This window comes from Trichechus manatus, unplaced genomic scaffold, assembly GCF_000243295.1.
Source record: "Trichechus manatus latirostris isolate Lorelei unplaced genomic scaffold, TriManLat1.0 scaffold00046, whole genome shotgun sequence".
Taxonomy (NCBI): Eukaryota; Metazoa; Chordata; class Mammalia; order Sirenia; family Trichechidae; genus Trichechus; species Trichechus manatus.
This window is the reverse complement of record NW_004443982.1, coordinates 16602871-16610877: the sequence shown is the minus strand read 5'-3', so window position 1 is coordinate 16610877 and position 8007 is coordinate 16602871.

Below are 8007 nucleotides of genomic sequence, written 5' to 3'. Positions count from 1 at the left end.
TTTCAAAGGTTGCTGTTAGACGCTGGGTTTTGGAATACACTCTAAGGATTCTGGTTAAATCAAGGTACATTTTGAGTACAAAATAATACATGAAAATAATTTTAAAAATTAAAATTGAAATAGCTCCTTCCTGCTTAGTAAATGTCATAGAAAAGGAGTAAAATTGTATTTTCACTTACTTTCAGTAGGGCCTGGAACACCTAGCTTTGATGCAAAATTGGCATAAAAATATGAGAAACACACAAAGAATTGAAGAAAATATGAAAATGATTGTTGTAACTAAAGTGAACAAACTATAACATTAAAAAAAATATTTTACATTCTTGTATTAGTTCTTTAAGCTATCGTTCTAAGCTTACTTAATAGTAAATAATAGCAAATAAATAAATTAATTCATTTGTTTACAAAACACTATTAAATACCTACATGTTGTGTGTATTAATCACTTTATGAGAATAGTTGAAGGGAAGTTGCAAGAGAAGTTATAAGCCATTTCTAAGTTATAATTAAATTGAGAAGCAAAACACATATAAAACAATAAAAAACTATAAAATAACATATTAATATGGAAAAATAATAATATAACATAATCTGATATATATATATATATACAGAAAGGACATAGATGGAAATGTTTGGTTTTAGGTTAGAAAAATAATTTACATACTACAGTAATTAGGCAAATAAAAAAAGATTTTTTGCATATAAATATACTCTGAATACATATACACATGCACACATACAAACATACATGTAATTAGACATTCCTGTTGCTTCCGTATTATACTGATAACCAGGTATTTTTCTAGCTAACACTGTGTCCAATATAGTTTCTATTTTTGAATCCTCTAGTGGGAGCTTGATAGTGATATTCAGCTGTAGTCAACAAATTGTAAATTAAGAGGAAATGGCAGATAAACTTCCTAATGGGGAAACCCCCATATCCACCTGAAATGAACTTCAGCTCTGCTCCAATTCACAGAAAATTCCTCATGTATTTGTTTCTGATTATTTCACATTAGGCAAAAACACGTGATATTAGTATGTCCTATCCTAATATTCTTCTTCCTCACGTATCTAAATCCTAACACATTCATAACATTCATTTGATGAATAGCAACATTTCGGTGCACTAGGTAATACATATGTTTTTTATTTGCCACAAAGAACTGTATATCCTCAACTGATTTATGTACCACCTGGACAAAATTATTTTTATGATGGTTTATTTCATTTTCTCCAGCATCAACAACTGAAAAAACACTTGAAAACTGCCAATGACAAAGGTTAAAAAAAAAGCAGCCTTGAAATTCAAAATCAAAACTCCAGATTTCTTCAGAGAACCCCAATGAAAAGTGCAGCTGCAATGCTTTCAAACTAGCAAATTCAAGGTGAAACCAAGCAGCCACCTATCTTTTGCTGTGTTTCCTTATGGACAACTAGATAAAATTCACACACGGTTCCAAAGTTTTCCAAAACAGAGATAATCATTTGGGGTTAGAGTTTGCATAAGGGACTTGTAAAAAAACTATCCAAACCATAAAAAATGATCATGACAAATAACAAAGAATGTTAATGATATTTTCTATTACATGACTTCATTTCCTGAATTATACTTTGTTAGGACCTGAGAAAACGTGCAGAGAGTGTTCTAGTATTTCTATGTTAAAAGTACTTCTTCACAGATCATGGTATAGCATATTATTTAGATAACTTCTATCGAGTTTTCTTGATAATGTTTAACCAACAAAATTACAACATGTTAAAGCCAGCAATTCACAGAATGGGAAACATCTCAAACGTCTGAGGCCATTTGCCTGATGAATATAACATGGACTCATTTCATTCCTCCTTTCCTGTAATTGCTTTGAATTTCAAACATTTGTTAGCCATTAACTACATTTTGCATCTGATACTTCATATGTGTGTAATGCATTTTAGAGTCCACATACAAAACTAACTTATTTGCCTTGATCCTATACCTCTACTGATGGTCCTGCCCAAGAGCTACTAAAATCACCCCGTCCTCGCAAATCTGAAACAATTAGTTTTGATGTGAGCTAAGCAGATTAATAAGACCCTTCATCCAAAGATACTTTCTGTGCCTTTCAGTCACCCAAGCAAAGTTCTCAAGAATCTTTCTCTAAGTGGTTCATTGTTTTGTTTTTTCTATTTAGCTTTAAGTCCTACCTAAGTCAACACTTATGTTACTATAAGCCCTCCTTCAAAATCTGGTGACACTTCAGTTACTTTTGAATAATTCTATGAAGTCAATCAACCAAAATAGACATACTCATTTGCTAACGAGCAAGTTCCCAAATATAGGCCATAATATACACACACACTCATAATGTACATATTTCTTGACTCAGGAATACTTACCTTCTGAATGTCCTTATGCATACATATGTCTAACCTGTGATGGCACCAACTGCTTTGTAAGTAGCTTGAAGAGTCTTCTCTAATGCCCAGTTTTATTCTCTCCTAAGAGAGAGCCACAGACTTTGCTGGGGGAAACGATGAAGTGTTTTGAATTCCAACAAATAATGAACCCATATGCAAGTTGTGGATTTACAATGCAATTTACAAAGTAATTACACATACCCCCCCCCACATACATGCACATACTTAACAAAGTGGTGGCTCTATGTGTGATCTATACAAATGCTCACTAACATGCAGACAGAGTGTCTTGATATATACATTATGAATTACTCAGTCCCTTCTAGAGTCTTCCAAATATGTTTCACAAAACTGATTTGGGTCACAGTTCCAGGATCAGCTGACCAGTTCCCTGAATAGCACAACCCAACTCTCCATGACAGTTGGTAAACTCTACTGAGTGGGTTGAGTTATTCTTCTGTGTCCTCATAAGAAATGGTGACCTTTTTTTTCTGTGGGCAAGTCTCTGCAAATGTATTGTAGGTCCCAAACAGCCAAATGGATAATCCTCATTCATCCATCAAAAAATGAATCTGTTCTACATTTATTGTGTACCTACTATTGTCCTCAAAGCTGTATTGCTTTTGGACAAAGAGGACACACACACACACACACACACACACACACACACACACGCTACAAAACTGCAAGACCAAGGAGGATTTAGTATGTGCTGTAAGAGAATCCTGAATGGAAATGAGAATTCAGAGGTAGGAGAAATTACCTCTGACCAAGGAGTTCAGAGGTGACCTCATGGAGGAAGTCTCAGTTTGGCTGTGTCTTAAAGGATGAGTGTGAATTCAATGGAGGAGAATGAAGTTGGGAGAAGGGGATGGGCATTTAGGCACAGAAGTGAAAAATGTACAAAGTCACTGAGGAACATAATATGATCAGAACGTGATGTACATAATGAGAAGAGGGAGTCAGACAAGACCAGTAGCTGAAAGCAGATATGGAGAGCTCTAATTAATAGGACAGGGAATTGGGTGGGCAATGCAGACACATTAAAGGGTTCCCTTTATTTGTTTTTAAACATTTTGTAATTGTGAAATATAACAGAAATACAGCGAAGAGTATAAATCATAAGCAGATAGCTAAGTGAATTATCATAAAGCAAACACTCATGAAACCAGAATCCAGGTCAAGAAATAGAAAATTTCCAGCACCTCAGAGGCCTCCTCCTCATGTGTTCTAATCACTAGCTCACCCTCTCAAAGGTAACCAATAACTTGACTTTTATGATAGAGATATACTTGCTTTTCTTTATAGTTTTGCCGCCTAGGCATGCATTCCCTAAATATAGTTTAATTTTGCTTGTTTATGAACTTTATATAAATGCAATAACATAGAATATTATTTTGTGTCTGGCTTCTTATAGTCATCATTAGATTTGTGATCTTCATCAATGTTGTTGTGGTAGCTGCAGTTCATTCATTTTCATTGCTGTAGAGTATTCCTTTGGGTGAATATACCACGATATCTATCATAATTCTATGAAGTCAACCAAAATAGACATACTCATCTGCTAATGAGCAAGTTCCCAAATATAGGCCATAATATACACACACACTCATAATGTACATATTTCTTGACTCGGGAATACTTACCTTCTGAATGTCCTTATGCATACATATGTGTTGATAGATATTTGGATTGTTTCTAGTTTGGGGCCATCATGACTAGCGCTGCTAGGAACCATCTTGTACTGGTCTCTTGATGCTTATACCATTTCCTGATGAGAGGAGTGCTGCAGTTTAGGACAATCAATGTCACAGCGACATATAAAAGATGGAGTAGTCTGCAGAGATCTCTCATTTGGAGATCAGAAAACTAATTGGACAGCTCCTAACTAGACCTGAGGGGCTGACCTGAGTTGTTACCTCACTTGTCAAAAAGTCACTAGGTAGAAAGGCTTGGTTTCAAATAGTCAAACCAAAATAGGAGTATTTTCTTTTCTTTTCTTTTTTATCTTTTAGCATTGCACTGCAGGGGCAAGGTATCAGACTTATAATCCTTGGTCCATGATATACTCAATCAATGGGCCATTCATAGCCTATTTTAATTAATTTTTTATTTTATTTAGTTAGGTAGTTTGAATAGTGTAATAAGCACTTGCAAATCAAAACCAAACAAAAGCCAGGACCTTGGTAATAACTACAGCTAAGCATGTTTGCCCATCATTCTACCCTCTGGCCTCTCCCTACCTGTAGTAGAGGTTTTTTTTAAAATTTTTTTTTATTGTTGTAGTTTAAATGAAGTTTACATTTCAAGTTACCTTCCATACAAAAATGTATACATACATTGTTATGTGACCCTAATTGCTCTCCCCGTACTATGACACAACACACTTCCTTTCTACCCGATTCCCCATGTCCATTTAACCAGCTCCTACCCCTCTCTGCCTTCCCATCTCACCTCCAGACAGAAGTTGCCCATTTAGTCTCTTGTAACTACTTGAGGTAAGAGGCACACTCCTCACGAGTATAACTTTATGTCTCACAGTCCAGTCCAATCCCTGTCTGAAGAGTTGGCCTCAGATATCGTTTTAGTTCTGGGCTGATAGAGGATCCGGGGGCCATGCTTTCTGGGGTTCCTCCAGTCTCAGTCAGACCATTAAGACTGGTCTTATTAGAATTTGAGTTCTGCACCCCACATTTCTAATGCTCCATCCGGGACTCTCCCTTGTGTTCCCTGTCAGGGCGGTCATTGGTGGTAGCTGGGCGCCATCTAGTTCTTCTGGTCTCAGGCTGATGAAGTCTCTGGTTTATGTGGCTTTTTCTGTCTCTTGGGCTAATACTTTGTGTCTTTGGTGTTCTTCATTCTCCTTTACTTCAGGTGGTTGGGAGCAATTGATGCATCTTAGAAGGCTGCTTGTAAGCTTTTAAGACCCCAGACGTCACTCACCAAAGTGGGATGCAGAACATTTTCTTAATAAGTTTGTTATGCCAATTGACCTAGATGTCCCCTGAAAGCATGGTCCCCAGACCACTACACCTGCTACTCTGTCCCTCAAAGTCTTTGATTGTATTCAGGAAACTTCTTAGCTTTGGTTTAGTCCAGTTGTGCTGACTTCCCCTGTAGTGTGTGCTGTCCTTCCTTTCACCTAAGATAATTCTTAACTACTATCTAGTTAGTAAATAACCCTCACCCTACCTCCCCACCTTTGTAACCATCAAAGAATGTTTTCTTCTGTGTTAAAACCTTTTCTCGAGTTCTTATAATAGTGGTCTTATACAATATTTGTCCTTCTGTGACTAAATTCACTCAGCATAATGCCCTCCAGATTCCTTCATGTTATGTTTCACGGCTTCATCGTTCTTTATCGTTGCACAGTATTTCATTGTGTGGATATACCGTAATTTGTTTATCCATTCTTCCATTGATGGACACCTAGGTTGTTTCCATGTTTTTGCTATTGTGAACAGTGCTGCAATGAACATGGGTGTGCATATATCTATTTGTGTGACAGCTCTTATTCCTCTACGATATATTCCAAGGAGCGGGATAGCTGGACCGTATAGTACTTTTGTTTCTAGCCTTTTAAGGAAGTGCCAAATCGATTTCCAAAGCGGTTGTACTATTTTACATTCCCATCAACAGCGTATAAGTGTTCCATTCTCCACGACTTCTCCAGCATTTATTATTTTGTGTTTTTTGGATTAATGCTAGCCTTGTTGGGGTGAGATGATATCTCACTGTAGTTTTGATCTGCATTTCTCTAATGGCTAACGATTGTGAGCATTTCTTCATGTGTCTGTTAGCCGCCTAAATATCTTCTTTGGTGAAGGGCCTGTTCATATCCTTTGCCCATTTTTTAATTGGGTTATTTGTCTTTTTGTTGTTGAGGTTTTGCAGTATCTTGTAGATTTTAGAGATTAGACGCTGATTGGATTTGTCGTAGCCAAAAATTTCTTCCCAGTCTGTAGGTTGTCTTTTTACTCTTTTGGTGAAGTCTTTTGATGAGCATAACTGTTTGATGTTTAGGAGCTCCCATTTATCTAGTCTCCCTTCTGGTGCTTGTGCATTGTTACTTATGGTTTGTATTGTGTTTATCCCATGTATTAGGGCTCCTAGCATTGTCCCTAATTTTTCTTCCATGATCTTTATCGTTTTAGATTTTATATTTAGGTCTTTGATTCCTTTTGAGTTAGTTTTTGTGCATGGTGTGAGGTATGGGTCTTGTTTCATTTTTTTGCAGATGGATATCCAGTTATGCCAGCACCATTTGTTAAAGAGACTGTCTTTTCCCCAGTTAATGGACTTTGGGCCTTTGTCAAATATCAGCTGCTCATAGGTGGATGAATTTATGTCTGGATTCTCCATTCTGTTCCATTAGTCTATGTATCTGTTGTTGTACCAGTACCAGGCTGTTTTGCACACTGTGGTGGTATAATGGGTTCTAAAATCAGGTAGTGTGAGGCCCCCCACTTTGTTCTTCTTCTTGAGTAATGCTTTACTTATCCAGGGCCTCTTCCCTTTCTGTATGAAGTTGGTGATTTGTTTCTCCATCTCATTAAAAAATGCCGGTGGAATTTGGATCGGGATTGCATTGTATCTGTAGATCTCTTTGGGTAGAGTTGACATTTTCACAATGTTGAGTCTTCCTATCCATGAGCAAGGTATGTTCTTCCACTTATGAGGTCTCTTTTGGTTTCTTGCAGTAGTGTCTTATAGTTTTCATTGTATACATCTTTTACGTCTCTAGTTAGATTTATTCCTAAGTATATTATCTTCTTGGGGGCTACTGTAAATGGTATTGATTTGTTGATTTCTTCTTTGAGGTTCTCTTTGTTGGTGTAAAGGAATCCAACTGATTTTTGTATGTTTATCTTGTATCCTGAAACTTTGCTGAAATCCTCTATTAGTTCCAGTAGTTTTATTGTGGATTCTTTGGGGATATCTGTGTATAAGATAATATCATCTGCAAATAGAGATATTTTGACTTCTTCCCTACCAATTTAGATGCCCTTTATTTCTTTTTCTAGCCTAATTGCTCTGGCTGGACCTCCAGCACAATGTTGAATAACACTGGTGATATGATAAAGGGCATCCTTGTCTGGTTCCCGTTCTCAAGGAGAATGCTTTCAAAGTCTCTCCATTTAGGATGATGTTGGCTGTTGGCTTTGTATAAATGTCCTCAATTATATTGAGGAATTTCACTTCTATTCTTATTTTGTTGAGAGTTTTTATCATGAATGAGTGTTGGACTTTGTCAAATGCCTTTTCTGCATTGATTGATAAGATCATGTGGTTCTTGTCTTTTATTTATGTGATAGATTACATTGATTGTTTTTCTAACGTTGAACCATCCCTGCACACCTGGTATAAATCCCACTTGATTATGGTGAATTATTTTTTTGATATGTTGCTGGATTCTATTTGCTAGAATTTTGTTGAGGATTTTTGCGTCAATGTTCACGAGGGATATTGGTCTGTAATTTTCTTTTTTTGTGGTGTCTGTACCTGGTTTTGGTATCAGGGTTACGCTGGCTTCATAGAATGAGTTTTGGAGTATTCCATCCTTTTCTATGCTCTGAAATACCTTTAGTAGTAGTGGTGTTAACT